This window comes from Mobula hypostoma, chromosome 13, assembly GCF_963921235.1.
Source record: "Mobula hypostoma chromosome 13, sMobHyp1.1, whole genome shotgun sequence".
In the NCBI taxonomy this organism is placed as follows: Eukaryota; Metazoa; Chordata; class Chondrichthyes; order Myliobatiformes; family Myliobatidae; genus Mobula; species Mobula hypostoma.
Window position 1 is genome coordinate 47042012 of NC_086109.1, and position 19534 is coordinate 47061545.

Below are 19534 nucleotides of genomic sequence, written 5' to 3' on the forward strand. Positions count from 1 at the left end.
CTTGCAGTAGGGACAATTTTAAAAATCTACTGAATTCTAAAACAACAAAATGTATCTGTTCTCACATTTTACCCCTCTGAAACTTTAGGATGTAAATGAAGAGGTCCAGGCAGTTTGCTGGTTGTTTAAATGTCATTACTTTTCCCAGATTTATTGCAGAATATGTTTCTTTAAGTCCTTCATTCCCTAACTTAAAAAAAATCTTGAATATCCAAAACGTGGGGAGAAGACAGGAGAATGGGGTTGAAAGGGAAAATAAATCAGCTATGATTGAAAGGTGGAGCAGAATCCTTGGGCTGAATGGCCTCATCCTGCTACGATGTCTTATGGTCTCAGAGTGCTTTGTTTACTCTTTTGCATGGGTAAATATAAAGTGTGTCTTGTGTTGGCTATTCTTTTGTTTCCTTACCTCCTTTTGTTGAAAAGACTGAATTCGTGTGAAGGCTGTTGGAATGCCTGTGTTTGCTGCTGTTGATTTTTTTTAAAAAGCTTCTGTAGTGGTATTTACTTTTGGAAAGATATCAGCATTTTCCTATAACCTATGGTAGAAGAAATGTAAGGGTTGACTATTTTCTAAATGGAATGAAAATACAAACAAAAAACTGAGACGCAAAGGGACTTGGGAGTCCTTGTACAGGATTCCCTAAAGATTAACTTGCAGGTTGAGTCTGTGGTGAGGAAGGTAATAGCGATGTTAACATTCATTTTAAGAGGACTAGAAAATAAAAGCAGGGATGTAATGTTGATACTTTAAAAGAACTGTTGAGGCCTCACTTGGAATATTGTGAACAGTTTTGGGCCTCTTAGAAAGGATGTGCTGAAACTGGGAAGGGTTCAAAGGAGGTTCGCGAAAATGATTCTAAGATTGAATGGCTTGTCATATGAAAAACATCTGATGGCTCTGGGCCTGTGTTCACTGGAATTCAGAAGAACGATGGGTGACCTAATTGAAACCTATCGATGGTGAGGAGAGTGGATGTGGGGAGAATGATTCCTATGGTGGGAGAGTCTAAGACCAGAAGACACAGCCTAAGAATAGAAGGGCATCCTTATATAATGGAGGTGAGGAGTTTCTTTAGCCAGAGATTCGTGAATCTGTGGAATTTTTTGCCACATGTAGCTGTGGAGGCTGTCTTTATGTATATTTAAGGCAAAGATTGATAGATCTTCCGCCGTCTCCGTCTCCGAGCCTACTTCTTCGGCAAGGACTCTTCCACCCCCACCGATGACCCCTTCTCCCGTCTTCAACCCTCCTCTTCTTCATGGACACCCCGCTCTGGTCTTCTGCCTGCTCTGGATCTCTTTATTGCCAACTGCCGACGGGGCATCAACCGTCTCGACTTCACCGCACCTTGTCCCCATTCCAACCTCACTCCTTCGGAACACTCTGCTCTCCACTCCCTCCGCACTAATCCTAACCTTATTATTAAACCCGCTGATAAGGGGGGTGCTGTTGTAGTCTGGCGTACTAACCTCTACCTTGTCGAGGCACAGCGACAACTCGCGGATACCTCCTCTTATTTACCCCTCGATCGTGACCTCACTAAGGAGCACCAGGCCATTGTCTCCCACACTATCACCGACTTTATCCGCTCAGGGGATCTCCCATCCACTGCTACCAACCTTATAGTTCCCACACCCCGCTCTTCCCGTTTCTACCTCCTACCCAAGATCCACAAACCTGCCTGTCCTGGCCGACCTATTGTCTCAGCTTGCTCCTGCCCCACCGAACTCGTTTCTGCATACCTCGACACTGTTTTATCACCCTTTGTTCAATCCCTTCCGACCTATGTTCGTGACACTTCTCACGCTCTTAAACTTTTCGATGATTTTAAGTTCCCTGGCCCCCACCGCTTTATTTTCACCATGGATGTCCAGTCCTTATATACTTCCATCCCCCATCAGGAAGGTCTCAAAGCTCTACGCTTCTTTTTGGATTCCAGACCTAATCAGTTCCCCTCTACCACCACTCTGCTCCGTCTAGCGGAATTAGTCCTTACTCTTAATAATTTCTCCTTTTGCTCCTCCCATTTCCTCCAAACTAAAGGTGTAGCTATGGGCACCCGTATGGGTCCTAGCTATGCCTGCCTTTTTGTTGGCTTTGTGGAACAATCTATGTTCCGTGCCTATTCTGGTATCTGTCCCCCACTTTTCCTGTGCTACATCGACGACTGTATTGGCGTTGCTTCCTGCACGCATGCAGAGCTCGTTGACTTCATTAACTTTGCCTCCAACTTTCACCCTGCCCTCAAGTTTACCTGGTCCATTTCCGACACCTCCCTCCCCTTTCTAGATCTTTCTGTCTCTGTCTCTGGAGACAGCTTATCCACTGATGTCTACTATAAGCCTACTGACTCTCACAGCTATCTGGACTATTCCTCTTCTCACCCTGTCTCTTGCAAAAACGCCATCCCCTTCTTGCAATTCCTCCGTCTCCGCCGCATCTGCTCTCAGGATGAGGCTTTTCATTCTAGGACGAGGGAGATGTCTTCATTTTTTAAAGAAAGGGGCTTCCCTTCCTCCACTATCAACTCTGCTCTTAAATGCATCATGTACATCTGCTCTCACTCCATCCTCCCACCACCCCGCTAGGAATAGGGTTCCCCTGGTCCTCACCTACCACCCCACCAGCCTCCGGGTCCAACATATTATTCTCCGTAACTTCCGCCACCTCCAACGGGATCCCACCACTAAGCACATCTTTCCCTCCCTCCCTCTCTCTGCATTCCGCAGGGATCGCTCCCTACACAACTCCCTTGTCCATTCGTCCCCCCCATCCCTCCCCACTGATCTCCCTCCTGGCACTTATCCGTGTAAGTGGAACAAGTGCTACACATGCCTTTACACTTCCTCCCTTACCACCATTCAGGGCCCCAAACAGTCCTTCCAGGTGAGGCATCACTTCACCTGTGAGTCGACTGGGGTGATATACTGCGTCCGGTGCTCCCGATGTGGCCTTTTATATATTGGCGAGACCCGACGCAGACTGGGAGACCGCTTTGCTGAACATCTACGCTCTGTCCGCCAGAGAAAGCAGGATCTCCCAGTGGCCACACATTTTAATTCCACATCCCATTCCCATTCTGACATGTCTATCCACGGCCTCCTCTACTGTAAAGATGAAGCCACACTCAGGTTGGAGGAACAACACCTTATATTCTGTCTGGGTAGCCTCCAACCTGATGGCATGAACATTGACTTCTCTAACTTCCGCTAAGGCCCCACCTCCCCCTCGTACCCCATCTGTTACTCATTTTTATGCACACATTCTTTCTCTCACTCTCCTTTTTCTCCCTCTGTCCCTCTGAATATACCTCTTGCCCATCCTCTGGGTCACCCCCCCCCTTGTCTTTCTTCCCGGACCTCCTGTCCCATGATCCTCTCGTATCCCCTTTTGCCTATCACCTGTCCAGCTCTCGGCTCTATCCCTCCCCCTCCTGTCTTCTCCTATCATTTTGCATCTCCCCCTCCCCCTCCAGCTTTCAAATCCCTTACTCACTCTTCCTTCAGTTAGTCCTGACGAAGGGTCTCGGCCTGAAACGTCGACTGCGCCTCTTCCTATAGATGCTGCTTGGCTTGCTGCGTTCACCAGCAACTTTGATGTATGTTGCTTGATAGATTCTTGATTGGTCAGGGCATGAAGGGAAACGGGGAGAAGACAGGAGATTGGGGCTGAGAGGAAAATTTTGATCAGCTACGATGAGATGTTAGAGCAGACTCAAGGAGCCAAATGGCCCAATTCTGCTCCTATATTTTATGGTCCTATGGTCTTGTATAAAAAAACCTGTAAAGTGAAGATGCTTTCAAAAATAATGCAATGAAAATTTTATTAATACCAAAAAATTACTATCAAGAGTAGTAAACAGTTGTAATGCCTGGGTTCAGATTTCCACCAGTATGCTGTGGGGTATTTCATTTAGTAGCTTTCTGTAAAAACAATGTGCCCTGCTGGTAAAATGGTTTTGTTTTGGCTAAAGATAAGGGGCTGTGATGTTCAATATAGGAATGTTGTGTCAGCCAGTCAGGATCGTGGAATTGGGAGAAGGATCCAGACACAGCTGTGGGGGGGAGAGATTTGTAAGGGACACTGGTGCAGTTCTTGGTCTTTTGGCAGGAGATGCAGTGGAGAAGAAGATCGGGAGAGATATCGTAGGATTCACTCCAACGGGAAGACTCGATTTCGAGGAGTACTTTGTGAGACAAAGGAGTCCAAGGTGGGAAGCTCTACCAGTGATTGGTGATGAGAATTCAACACGGTGACTAACGGTTGGAGATTTTGGAAGCTACAAGCTCCAATGGTCATGTGCAAATTGAGACTGGTTTAACTGTTATAGCCCTTTTATTTTTGGCTGTTCTTTTAATAACTGATTCAGCTGAAATTAGTAAATATACTTTATAGTGTTAGGCAGTGTACAATCTTATTTCTTGCTGACTGATAATTGTGTATGGGCAGTGTTTACACAGCATTCACTCAAATTGAGGTTTCTTTAATCAGAACATCATGATGTTCCTACTTGGTTGACGCCCAAACCATACCAATCCTGGACTTGTGTTGTTTGTGAAAGGTGACCTCCTCGTCACTGAGTCATGTGGCTGTTGAGCCAAGTTTGCATATGAGCCCGGTGAGAGGATTACATATTGGGCATTTGATCCACTTCTACAACTGTACATAGAATGAAGTGACCAGATACTTGCCATACTTTTGATGTTTGAGCACAAAGGAGATTGCCTGCAGATCAGTTTTGGAGCAGGTGGTGAGGACTTAGCACAGAAGACGTATCTCAAGTATGTGTCTGAGATGAGGAAAGAACTGCAAAAGATAAGGTTCTCTCAACTGATGCCTGGAGACAATTTTAATAAGAAATTTGGGGCTACCAGGGAAGCATAAGTTGACTGACCACTGGGTATTTATGCCTTGTGTAGTAACAAGCCAGATGCCAAATGTGCCAGTTTTCCAGTTGAAGCTAGGAGGTGGGAATGACCCTGTCAAAATTCTCCATCAGAATCACCTTCTGCTCCTAGGGCAGGAGGCAAGTGTTGACCCAGAGCCTGACTTGGATCCTGCACCTCGTAGAAGAGCTCTGCACAGAAGGGCAACAGAAAGGCAAACAGCAGAGAGACCTGAAAAAGACTCAACCATTGTATGGACTCAGAGGATGAGGAAATGGGGGTGTGGTAGATGTTACCGTATGCAAAACTCCCCAAGAATTGATGGAGAGATTCCTGAATCTCCCAACCCTGACTCGCATGTAGCGGGGAGGACTGGTAGTGGACAGGCAGACATTTCAACTACATCAAGGGGATGTAGTTGATGTTGTATATTTGGATTTTCAGATGGCCTTTGACAATATGCCACACATGAGGGTGCTTACCAAATTAAGAGCCCATGGTATTACAGGCTATCATTATGGAATACTGCAGAATTTATCAATATCATCAGGTACTCCTCTGACAATATGTCGTGTAAAGTTATACATGTTGAAAAACTGTATGAAGCCTTCAATGTCAACACTGGGGTGAAGCAGGGACGTTCGGTGGCTCCTTTCCTGCTCCTGTTTCATAATTTTTGGATTATGAAACAGACAAGAAGAGAAACACAAAATGGAATCCAGTGGGCTATGTGGCAGCAACTTGATGAACTAGAGTTTGCAAGTGACATCGCCCTGTTGTCCAACTCCAACCAACAGATGCAAGAGAAATCAGTTGAAAACCTCCACCATGTTGCGTCTGAGACCAAATGAAGATAAAATTAAAGTGCTGAAGATCAACTGCATCAGCAACAGACGCCAAGTGATAAGAGATACCACCCTGGAAGAAGTGACTTCCTGTGTCTGTCTTGGAAGCTTGCCAGTATATATGGTGGAACAGATGGGAATGTCAAAGCCAGGATCAACAAGGCCAAAGTAGTTATTAACGTAAAGTGTGAACATCCAGAATCATATCAAAGAAAATGAAAATCAGAATCTTCAACTGAAATGTTAAAACAGTGCTCAGATATGGCTCTGAAACCTGGAGAACAACAAAGAAGACACTACAAAAACTATGGGCTTTCATCAACCAGTGCCAAAGAAGGATCCTAAACATCAGATGGACTGACAAAGTAACCAGCCAGATACTGGGGAAAAAACTGATCTGGAATCCATAGAGATACAAATACGTAAACAGGAATGGAGGTGCATTGGCCACACCTTGAGGAAGCCAACCAGCATCAGGCTGGCATTAAAATGGAATCCCAAAGGAAAAAAAGGATGTCCAAAGAGCATTGGAGGAGAGACACTGAGGCTGAAATTAGAAGATAGTGACAGTCCTGGTCCACCCTTGAGAAACTGATTCAGAAGAGAGGACGATGGAGATGGGAGATCATTGACGGCTTATGTTCCTCAGGAAGAAGAAGAATATAACAACAAGGATGTAATGCTAAGGCTTTATAATGCACTGGTGGGACCTCACTTGAGGCTCTTATGGGCAGTTTGGGTCCCTTATCCAAGAATGGTGGTGCTGACTTTGCAGAAAGTTCAAAGGAGCTTCATAAAAATGATTCTGGGAATGAAAGGTTTATCATATGAGGAGTGTTTGGTGGCTCAGAGCCTTTACTTGCTGGAATTTAGAAGAATCTCATTGAAACCTATCAAATGTTGAAAGGCTGAGATGGAGAGTGTGTGTGTGTGTGAAAAGGATGTTTTCTATGCTGAGGGAGTCCATGACCAGAAGGCAGAACTTCAGAATAGAGGGATGTCCATTTAGAATGGAGATGAGGAATTTCTTTAGCCGGAGAGTGCTGAATCGGTGGAATTCGTTGCCACAGGCGGTTGTGAATGCCAGGTCAATGGGTGTATTTATGGCAGAGGTTGATAGATTCTTGATTAGTCAGAATGTGAAAGGTTACGGGGAGAAGGCAGAAGAATGGGGTCCAGAGGGAAATGGATCAACCATTATGAAATATCAGAGCAGTCCTGATGGGTCGAATGGCCTAATTCTGCTCTTATGTCTTGTGGTTACTTTTTGGTCCATTTTATAAACTAATTTTTGGTCATCACTCAGCTTCTGCCACTCCTGAGAAAGCAATCCAAGTTTGTCAAATCTCTTTTTTATTTAAGCACATCTTCCAATTGCTGACAGCATCTTGTTAAACCTTTTCTGTATCACCTCATCCTTCCTATACTGTAATGGGATGACCAGAAATGACTGCAATACTCCAGATGCTGTCTAACTGGAGCTTTATAAAGTTGTAGTACAATTTCCTGACTCTTGAACTCAGTTCCTGGACTCTAATCCAGACAGTATACTGTAAACTCTGTACCCTCTCTATAGCTTTCATATCTTTCCTATAATGGGGCAACTGGAACTGAATGCAATCCTGCAAATGTGGTCTAACCAAAGCTTCCAACCTGCAGGAGAGATTACTTATTTGGTCATATGTTTCCAACATACAAAATGTAAATGTTTATATTTGGCATCAGAAATGATCAATTTTCTGGTATTTGATTAACAAATCAATCTTCACTTTAGTGCACTCCACAATTATTTAGTCTTCTGTACAGAACATGTTCTGCTTTTTATCCATAATCTATTTGGTTAATCTCGTAATTGTGATTTCTTGTTCACCCAGTCAATTATTGGAATCTGTGCCTATCTGATATTTTTCCAGTTTTAACCACCACTATCAAATTGTTTTGAAGAATGTAAGAATATTCAGCTGGTTTGTGTTATTCAGAATTATTACCCTGAAGTTATCTCTATACTTTGCAACACAGCAAGCAAGCACTATAATTATCTATTCATTTATTTTTGTTTGTTTATTTACATGTATATAAAGTGTGGAACAGGCCCTTCTGGCTCACCAAGCTCTGCTAGCCAGCAACCCACCTCCTCAACCCTAGCCTAAGCACAGGACAATTTACAGTGACTGATTAACTTACTAACTGGTACGTCTTTGGAACTCCCACCACACACAGACACAAGAACGTACAAACTTCCATGTAGTATGTATGTATAAATGTTCAAGTATTACCGAGGGGTACCAGCAGGAGTCCACATGGTCCCTGATACCTGCAACACCATTCGATGTGGTAAGAACCGATCTGCTCCACGTCTCAACTCCTGTTCTTTTTCAGTTCGCTGAAGCCCTCCATCTCTGGATGTCTCAAGGATTAATCTTCCTCCAGTAATCTCCAGAACACTGCACCACCCTGCCGGATATGGTCTCACCAGCACTTAGTACATCTCAACTGCAAACGTCTTGCAAAAAAAAGCACAATATATCATTTGCCTTCCTATCTATTTGCTGCAGCTGCTGACTTCTTTTGTGTTTCATTCACAAGAACACCTAGATCCCTTTCTACTCCACTCAATTTGCTATTTCTCTCCATTCAGACCATCAGACCATAAGATACAGGAGCAGAATTAGGCCATTTGGCCCATTGAGTCTGCTCCATCATTTCTTCATGGTTGATCCATTTTCCCTCTCAGCCCCAATCTCCTGCCTTCTCCCTGTATCCTTTTATGCCCTGATTAATCCAGAATCTATCAACCTCTTCCTTAAATATACATAAAGACATGGCCTCCACTGCTGTCTGTGGCAACAAATTCCACAGGTTCACCACTCTGTCTGAAGAAATAACTCCTCATCTCCGATCAAAAAGAGCACCCCTCTATTCTGAGGCTGTGTCCTCTAGTCTTACACACTCCCATCAAAGGAAACCTGCTCTTCACATCCACTCTTTCGAGGGCTTTCAATATTTGATATATTTCAATGAGGTCACCTCTCATTCTTCTGAATTCCGGTGAGTACAGGCCAGAGCCATCAAAAGCTGTATGACCAGCCTTTCAATCCTGGAATCATTTTTGTGAGTCTCTTCTGAACCCTCTCCAGTTTCAGCACATCCTTTCTTAGATAAAGGGCCCAAAACTGCTCACAATACTCCCAAGAGAGGCCTCACCATTGCTTTATAAAGTCTCAACATTGCATCCTTGCTTTTGTATTCTAGTCTTCTTGAAACAAATGCTAACATTGCATTTGCCTTCCCCATTATCGACTTAACCTGCAATTTAATCTTTAGGGAATCCTACGCGAGGACTCCCAGAGCCCTTTGTACCTCAGATTTCTGAATTTTCTCACTGTTTAGAAAATAGTCAATCCTTTTACATCTTCTGCCAAAGTGCATGACCATACACTTCGCAACACTGCATTCCATCCGCCATTTTGCCTATTCTCCTCTAAGTCCTTCTGCTGTGCCTCTACTTCCTCAACACTACCTGTCCTGCCACCTACCTTTACATCGTCCACAAATTTGGCCACAAAGGCATCAATTCCATTATCCAAGCAACACACATCAAAGTTGCTGGTGAACGCAGCAGGCCAGGCAGCATCTATAGGAAGAGGCGCAGTCGACGTTTCAGGCCGAGACCCTTCGTCAGGACCCTGTTGCGTTCACCAGCAACTTTGATGTGTGTTGCTTGAATTTCCAGCATCTGCAGAATTCCTGTTGTTTGCGTTTAAATTCCATTATCCATTGACAAACAACATAATAAAAAAAAAAGCAGTCCCAACACAGACCCTTGTGGAAAACCACTAATCACTGGTGGGCAACCATAAAAGGCTCCCTTTATTTCCACGCTTTGCCTCCTGCCAATCAGTCAATGCTCTGTCCATGAGAGTTTCTTTCCTGTAATACCATGGGCTCTTAACTTGGTAAGCAGCTTCCTGTGGTGGCATCTTATTAAAGGTCTTCTGAAAATCCAAGTAGACCATGAGACAGAAGAGCAGAATTAGGCCATTCAGCCCATCGACTGTGCTTCGCCATTCCATCATGGCTAACCCCAGGTCCCACTCAACCCTATATACCTGCCTTCTCGCCATAATCCATTGATGCTCTGACCAATTGGGAAACTATCAATTGTCGCTGCAGATATACCCATGATCTTGGCTTCCACAGCTGTCTGTGGCAGAGTATTTAACAGATTCACTACTCTCTGGCTTAAAAAAAAACTCCTCCTTACCTCTGTTCTAAAAGGTCACCCCCCAATTTTGAGGCTGTTCCCTCTAGTTGAGGATAACCCCACCATAGGAAATATCCTCTGCACATCCACTTTATCTAGTCCTTTTGACATTCAGTGGGTTTCAATGAGTAGGTTTCATTCAGTAATTTTCACTATGGATGTCCAATCCTTATACACCTCCATTCCCCATCAAGAAAGCGTCAAAGCCCTCCATTACTTTCTGGACAATAGACTTCACCAGTTCCCCACCACCACTACCCTCCTCCGGTTGGTGGAACTGGTATTCACACTTAAAAACTTCTCTTTTGGCTCTTCCCACTTTCTTCACACTAAGGGTGTAGCTATGGGAACTCGCATGAGCCCCCAGCTATGCCTGCCTCTTCGTTGGTTATGTGGAATAGTCTGTTGTCCAAACCTATTCTGGTACTGCTCTCCAACTTTTCCTTCGCTACATTAACGACTACATTGGTGCTGCTTCCTGCACCCATGCTGAGCTCATCAATTTCATCAACTTTACTTCAAACTTCCACCCAGTCCTCAAATTCACTTGGTCTATCTCGGACACTTCTCTCCCCTTTCTCAATCTCTCGGTCTCCATCTCTGGAGACAGTCTGTCCACTGACATACAAGCCCACTGACTCTCATACCTACCTCAACTATACCTCTTCCCACCCTGCCACATGCAAAAATGCCATTCCCTATTCCCAGTTCCTCCGTCTCCGCCGCATCTGCTCCCAGGATGAGGCTATCCATTCCAGGACACCTCAAATGTCCTCTTTCTTTAAGGATCGTGGTTTCCCTTCTGCCGTCATCATTGATTCCCTCACCCGCATCTCCTCCATTTCCCGCACTTCGGCTCTCACCCCATCCTCCCGCAACCACAACAGGGACAGAGTTCCCCTTGTCCTCACCTACCACCCCACCAGCCTCCGGATCCAGCACATTATCCTCTGCAACTTCCGCCACCTTCAACAGGGCCCCACTACTAACCACATCTTTCCCTCTCCACCCCTCTCCGCTTTCTGCAGGGATCGTTCCGTCTGCGACTCCCTGGTCCACACATCCCTCCCCACGGATCTCCCACCCGGCACTTATCCCCGTAAGCGTAAGTGTTACACCTGTCCCTACACCTCCTCTCTTGCCACCATTCAGGGCTCCAAACAGTCCTTCCAGGTGAGGCAACACTTCGCTTGTGAGTCTGTTGGGGTCACCTATTGCATCCTGTGCTCCCGGTGCGGCCTCCTCTAAATCGGTGAAACCCAATGCAGATTGGGAGACCGCTTCATCAAGCACCTCTGCTCTGTCCGCCACAACAGACAGGATCTCCTGGTAGCCACCCACTTCAACTCTGCTTCACATTCCCATTCAGATATGTCCATACATGGCCTCCTCTACTGCCAGGATGAGGCTAAACTCAGGTTGGAGGAGCAGCACCTCATATACAGTTCGGGTAGTCTCCAGCCCCTTGGTATGAACATAGAATTCTCCAACTTCCGGTAATTCCCTCCCCCTCCCTTCCCCTATCCCTATTTCACTCTGCCCCCTCCCCCAGCTGCCTATCACCTCCCTCATGGTTCCGCCTCCTTCTACTAGCCATTGTGTTTTCCCCTATTCCTCCTTCACCTTTCCGGCCTATCACCTCCCTGCTACCCCTCCCCCACCCCTTTATCTTTCCCCTTACTGGTTTCTCACCTGGAACCTGCCAGCCTCCTCCTTCCCACCCTCCCCCCACCTTCTTTATAGGGCCTCTGCCCCTCCCCTCTTCAGTCCTGACGAAGGGTTCCCGCCCGAAACGTTGACTGATCGTTTCTACGGATGCTGCCCGACCTGCTGAGTTCCTCCAGCGTGTTGTGAGTGTTGGTTTCAATGAGATCTTCCCACCCACCCCAACCAACCCACATTCTTCTAAATTCCAGTGAGTACAGGCCCAAACCTGCCAAATGCTCTCCATTATCTAAATGGGGAGAAGGTTCAAACATCAGAGGTGCAAAGGGACTTAGGAGTCCTCATGCAAGACTCCCAGAAGGTTAATTTACAGGTTGAGTCTGTGGTAAAGAAGGCAAATGCAATGTTGGCATTTATTTCAAGGGGAATAGAATATAAAATGTAATGTTGAAATTGTACAAGGTGTTGGTAAGGCCAAATTTGGAGTATTGTGTACAGTTCTAGTCACCGAATTATAGGAAAGATGTCAATAAAATTGGGAGAGTACAGAGGAGGTTTACTAAAATGTTGCCTGGGTTTCATCTCCTAAGTTACAGAGAAAGGTTGAACAAGTCAGGTCTTTATTCTTTGGAGTGTAGAAGGTTGAGGGGGACCTTGATAGAGGTGTTTAAAATTATGAAGGGGATTGATAGAGTTGATGTGGATAGGCTTTTTCCATTGAGAATGGGGGAGATTCAAACAAGAGGACATGAGTTGAGAGGTAAAGGGCAAAAGTTTAGGGGTAACATGAGGGGGAACTTCTTTACTCAGAGAGTGGTAGCTCTGTGGAACGAGCTTCCAGCAGAAGTGGTTGAGGCAGGTTCGATGTTGTCGTTTAAAGTTAAATTGGATAGATATATGGACAGGAAAGGAATGGAGGGTTCTGGGCTGAGTGCAGGTCGGTGAGACTAGGTGAGAGTAAGAGTTCGGCACGGAATAGAAGGGCCGAGATGGCCTGTTTCCGTACTGTAGTTGTTATATGGTTATATGTTAACCCCGTCATTCCCGGAATCATCCTCATGAACCTCCTCTGGACTCTCTCCTTTCAAAGATTTGGAGCCCCAAACTATCGACAATACTCCAAGTGCAGCCTGACTAGTGTCCTATAAAGACTCAGCATTATCTCCTTGCTTTTATATTCTATTCCCCTTGAAATAAATGCCAACATTGCATTTGCCTTCTTTACCACAGACTCAACCTGTGAATTAACCTTCTAGGAGTCTTGCATGAGGACTCCTAAGTCCCTTTGCACCTTTGATGTTTGAATCTTCTCCCCATTTAGATAATAGTCCACACTATTGTTCCTTTTACCAAAATACATAATCATAAATTTCATACACAACATCTACCGATTCTCCTTTGTCTGTCCTGCTTGTTACTACTTCAAAAAATTCAACAGATTTGTCAGGCAAGATTTTCCCTTTAGGAAACCATGGTGACTTTGGCCTATTTTATCTTGTGCCTCCAAGTACCCCGAAACCTCATCCTTAACAATTGACTCCAACATCTTCCCAACCACTGAGGTCAGACTAACTGGCCTATAGCTTCCACTTTCACCCTTTTTGTGAAGAGCTGAGTGACGTTTGCACTTTTCCATTCATCTGGAACCATGCCAAAATCAATTGATTCTTGAAAGATCATTACTAATGCCTCAACAACTTCGTCTGCCACTTCTTTCAGAGTCCTATGCTGTACACCATCTGATCCAGGTGATCAGTATACCTTCAGAACTTTCAGTTTCCCAAGAACCTTCTCCCTGGTAATAGCAACTTCACACGCTTCTGCCCGCTGACACTCTTGAACTTAAAGCACACTGCAGGTGTCTTCCACAGTGAAGACTGGTGCAAAATAGTTACTCAGTTCATCTGCATTCAACACCATTGTTCCATCCAGGCTCGACAAGAAACTCAGAGGCCTCGGCCTTGACCCTACCTTGTGCAGCTGGATCCTGCACTTCCTCTGAGATCGCCAGCAGGTGGTAAGAATGGGCTTCCTCACCTCCACCCCTCTGATTCTCAACACAAGAGGCCCTCAGGGCTGCTTACTGAGTCCCCTCCTTTACTCCCTGTATATCCATGACTGTATCGCCATCCACAGCTCCAATCTGCAAATTATATTTGCCGACGACACCACGTTGATTGGCCTTATCTCAAACAATAACGAGGTGGTCTACAGGGAAGAAGTCATCTCTCTGACACAGTGGTGTCAAGAAAACAACCTCCCCCTGAATGCCGCAAAAACAAAGGAGCTGGTTGTGGACAACAGGAGGAATGGAGATGGGCTAACCCCTATTGATATCAATGGATATGGAGTTGAGAGGGAAAACAGCTTCAAGTTCCTTGGCATCCACATCACTGAGGATCTCATGTGGTCTGTACACATCAGCTGTGTAGTGAAAAAGGCACAACAGCACCCCTTTCACCTCAGACTTTTGAGGAAGTTTGGTATGGGCCCCCAAATCCTGAGAACTTTCTACAGGGGCACAATTGAGAGCATCCTGACTGGCTGCATCACTGCCTGGTATGGGAATTGTACCTCCCTTAATCGCAGGACTCTGCAGAGAGTGGTGCGGACAGCCCAGCGCATCTGCAGTTGTGAACTTCCCATGATTTAGGACATTTACAAGGACAGGTGTGTAAAACTGGCCCATAGGGTCATTGGGGACCCGAGTCACCCTAACCACGATCTATTCTAACTGCTACCATCCAGGAAGCATAAAAGCCAGGACCAACAGGCTCCAGGAGAGCTCCTTCCACCAGGCCATCAGACTGATGAACTCATGCTGACTTGAGTGTACTCTATATTACATTGGCTGTTCTATCCCAGGCTACTGTGGGAGGCGAGGGAGGAGATTGCTGAGCCTCTGGCGATGATCTTTACATCATCAATGGGGACGGGAGAGGTTCTGGAGGATTGGAGGGTTGCGGATGTTCTTTTTATTCAAGAAAAGGAGCAGAGATAGCCCAGGAAATTATAGACCAGTGAGTCTTACTTCAGTGGTTGGTAAGTTGATGGAGAAGATCCTGAGAGGCAAGATTTATGAACATTTGGAGAGGCATAATATGATTAGCAATAGTCAGCATGGCTTTGTGGCTTAGGAACCTGATTGAGTTTTTTGAGGATGTGACTGAACACATTGATGAAGGAAGAGCAGTAGATGTAGTGTATATGGATTTCAGCAAGGCATTTGATAAGGTACCCCATGCAAGGCTGATTGAGAAAGTAAGGAAGCATGGGATCCAAGGGGACCTTACTTTGTGCATCCAGAACTGGCTTGCCCACAGAAGGCAAAGAGTGGTTGTAGGCGGGTCATATTCTGCATGGAGGTTGGTCACCAGTGGAGTGCCTCAGGGATCTGTTCTGAGACCCTTACTCTTTGTGATTTTTATAAGGGATGAGGAAGTGGAGGGATGGGTTAGTAAGTTTGCTGATGACACAAAGGTCGGAGGTGTTGTGGATAGTGTGAGGGCTGTCAGAGGTTACAGCGGGACATTGATAGGATAAAAAACTGGGCTGAGAAGTGGCAAATGGAGTTCAACCCAGATAAGTGTGAAGTGGTTCATTTTGGTAGGTCAAATATGATGGCAGAATATAGCATTAATGATAAGACTCTTGGCAGTGTGGAGGATCAGAGGGATCTTCGGGTCCGAGTCCATAGGATGCTCAAAGCAGCTGCGCAGGTTGACTCTGTGGTTAAGAAGGCATACAGTGTATTGGCCTTCATCAATCGTGGAATTGAATTTTGGAGCCGAGAGGTAATGTTGCAGGTATATAGGACCCTGGTCAGACCCCACTTGGAGAACTGTGCTCAGTTCTGGTTGCCTCACTACAAGAAGAATGTAGAAGCCATAGAAAGGGTGCAGAGGAGATTTACAAGGATGTTGCCTGGATTGGGGAGCATGCCTTATGAGAATAGGTTGAGTGAACTCGGCCTTTTCTCCTTGGAATGATGGAGGATGAGAGGTGACCTGATAGAGGTGTATAAGATGATGAGAGGCATTGATCGTGTGGATAGTCAGAGGCTTTTTCCCAGGGCTGAAATGGTTGCCACAAGAGGACACAGGTTTAAGGTGCTGGGGAGTGGGTCCAGAGGAGATATCAGGGGTAAGTTTTTTACTCAGAGAGTGGTGAGTGCGTGGAATGGGCTGCCGGCAACGGTGGTGGAGGCGGATATGATAGGGTCTTTTAAGAGACTTTTGGATGGGTACATGGAGCTTAGAAAAATAGAATGCTATGGGTAAGCCTAGTAATTTCTAAGGTAGGGACATGTTCGGTACAACTTTGTGGGCCGAAGGGCCTGTATTGTCTTGTAGGTTTTCTATGTTCCATAAATTATTGTAAATTACTATGTCTGCACATTGCATATTTAGATGGAGACGTAACGTAGAGATTTTTACTCATGTATGTGAGGGATGTAAGAAATAAAGTCAATTCACTCAATTCCTCCCACCTCTCCAGCATCGTTTTCCAGTGGTCCGATATCTACTCTCTCCTATCTTTTACACTTTATGTATCTTTTTCTTTCAAATGTGGTTCTGCTACTGCGGAGCCTGTGATCGACATTTTGGTGGTGTATTTTTTGGCTGAGGGAGTGACCTGGTGCTTTGCTGCCTCCAAGAGGGTATCTGTGAGGCTGAGTGAATTGTGCGTCCTGGTGGCCAAGCAGCCCGGAAATGGGCTGAGAGCCCAAGATCAACTCCATTTCTTGCCAATCTCATCAAGTAAAGCTCTGAGGAAGACTGGAGTCATCGTACTGAGTGCAGAAGGCAAGCTGATGTTCAATGCCCTCTGCCAGACTCTCGCTTGCTACTGCTGGAGGCAGTTGTCTGGCCGTGACTGTCTCTCTCTCTCCCCCTCATCCCCCTCCCTCCCCCCCACCCCTGAAGGAAGGTCCCTGTTCAAATAGTTTTCCTCTCTCCCCCGATGGTGCTGGACTTCTGGGTCTCGAGCAAGGTTTAATTGACGTGGTTTGTTGATTGGACTCTGTCGTTCACCTTCTGATGTGTTTCTGCTTGCTCCTTTTTTTTGTTGCTATTTTGGCCAATTTTGATCGAGGTGGTCTGAAGATAATGAACACTGAGCTGAACTGGATATGCTCGCACTCTCTTGATTTTGTGTTTCATACTGTTTCTCGCTTTTTTGTTGTTGCAGTTTGCGCGATTTTTAAAATTTTTTTTGCACATGGGGTGCTGATGTTTTCTCTTTGAACAGGTCCCATTGTTTTCTTTGTTTTGTGTCTGTGAGGAAGATGAATTTCAGGTTGGTATATTGCATACATGATAATAAATGTCCTTTCAATCCTTGAAGGGTGACACAAACTCTCTTTAAAAAATACAGTACAATGCTTTGAAGGTTTTCTTGTTGTTCCAAAACTAATCACTGAGATTTTTCTTCAGAATTTGTGACCTCCCCACAGTCATGTGTTTACGGTGCTCCCACTGGTTTCAGGGGAAGGCTAGAACTGGACTCCTGGTGTCTCTTATTTTGTTCCTCAAAGCCCAACCAAGTAAACAAGTGAGCAGAGTCATTGCTTGAAGATCTTCAGCATAAAAGAATGAGGAAGGAGAAGAGGAAAGACAACTTAGGACCTCATTAAAAGCACTCACACCATGCCTGGCTGGCTGGACCTGGGCCCAAGTCATCACAGAGACTTTGAATGGTCTTGATGCAGAAACCAAGAGCACCATGCTGCCACAATGTCAACAGTGGCTGGTAAACTACTGTGTTCCCTCTCCAGGATGGGAGTTCTCCTCACTCCTCAGAACCTCTTGGAAGAAGTGAGAGAATAATTCCCTCATATGCTTGGATATATTGCACATTGCATTTGCAAGCTAGATAATGTACCAGTTTTACTATGCGTGCAGGCTGTCCCTGAAATTCAAAAGTCCATTTTATCATTAAAGTATGCATGTATAATACAATTCTGATAATTGTCTTCTCCAGGTAGCCATGAAATACAGAAAGACCATGGGTGTTGATGAAAGAAAAGACATCAATTCCCCCACTCCCCATCACAGCATGAAAGAAACAAAATCACAGACACCAAAAATCCCCTGACTCATGAAAACAGCATGAATAACAATTCCCGACCCCTCACTCACTCACAGAAAAGAACAGTGATAGTAGCATCAAAACTCTCAGAGCGCGCGCGCGCGCGCACACACACACACACACACACACACACACACACACACACACAAAATCACCCATCCACCAATCAGCCACAAGAAAGAAAACACTGAACAACTGAAGGAAACCAATATAAAGTACAGTATAATGATCAGATAACTCTCAGAATATTGGAAACATAATTTGAATATATTTTCATCTGCATACAAGCAGAGCAGCCACACAAACCCAATCATTCCATAAACAGTGACCACCGACCCAGGTCCGAATCTGCCGATCTGACTGCTGACTGTATTCACTCCAATGGCCCCCTCTGTGTTCACCTTGATGTTTCAATCCTCCTCGCCGCTTCGAGATGGAGTCATTCATGACCCCACGGCTCATCTGTGGTCTTTTCCACAAGTCAGCTTCTGTTTTCAGACCTTTTCGGCTCCACCCCCCACTCCCCCCAGTCTCTCTGGGCACGGCATTGCGCTGAATCCTTTGATCGAGTTCCATTAGAGGACTAACAGTTTCTGTAACGCAATAAGACAAAAAGAACAAGCGGAAGGTATCAAAAAAGTGAAATAATTGGAGATATTTACCATCTGGAAGATATTCCTGTCTTGTGGTCCTCATCAGTGGGGAGAGAGAGCAGATTCCTGCATGACCAGAAAACTGCCCACCAGGGCAGTATATATCAATTATAAACCTAGGGCGTGGAGGTCTGACCTGCAAATATCTCATGAGGGCATGGCCTTTTTTCCTGATACCATTGCAATTACTTGAATGCTACTTGTTGTAAGTCAGCTCATCACTGCCCGCCTCCCACTGACCTCTAATCAATCCTTGTCTTTCCAGATGTATGTTTATCTCTCCCTCAGAATCTTCTCATCTACGACAGGTTAGACGCTGATCTCCAGCTGCCAGCGTTTTCTTTGCTGTCCTTCTTAAATAAACGCACACCCCGTCAGTCTGTGGGTAACGATGCAGATATCACAGCCAGGTTTCACGTGATTTATTTTCTATATAGCTTGGAAATACCTGGCCAGGCACAGGAGATTTGTCCAACTTCATGCCTCCTAAGGAATACATTGTAATGCAGACTATCCCCAAGGCTTATTTACTTTTCCTAGTTCTAAAGTCTTCATGTCTTTTCCTAAGCTAAAAACAGAGGAGAAACATTCATTAAGGACCTTGCCAGTCTCCAGCGGCACAACACAAAGATGTCCGCTTTGGTCTTTGAGGGCTCCTATTTTCTCCCTAATTGCTCTTCTTTTTCAAATTCATTTTTAAGAACAAACGTTTAATACAAACACACTGGTTACTCTTCCTTCATATGTCCATGTTCAAAGATGGCAGAACCTTCAATGGACTATTTGAACTTTGGAGCAAATTTTGAAGCTGCAGATGTGTCCCCTCAGCTCATAGTTAATGTTCACTTTTTATTCAATATACCAAAAGCCTTACAAAGATCCACATCAAATCCTAAGATTGAGAAATGCAGCTGTGAAACAAATTGTAGCTGGTTTATTAACTGCCAATATATTCGGTGTACAGCAAAATAAAATCTCATGATAAAATACTTGAACATTAAACTACTTTCAATGAAGATTAGATAATGGACAATAAACGTTACTGTTTACTCAGGCCCATTTCCTCAATTATACCAGCAGCTGCAACTTTAACATTGACGTCAAGTGGAAATGCATTTACCAATATG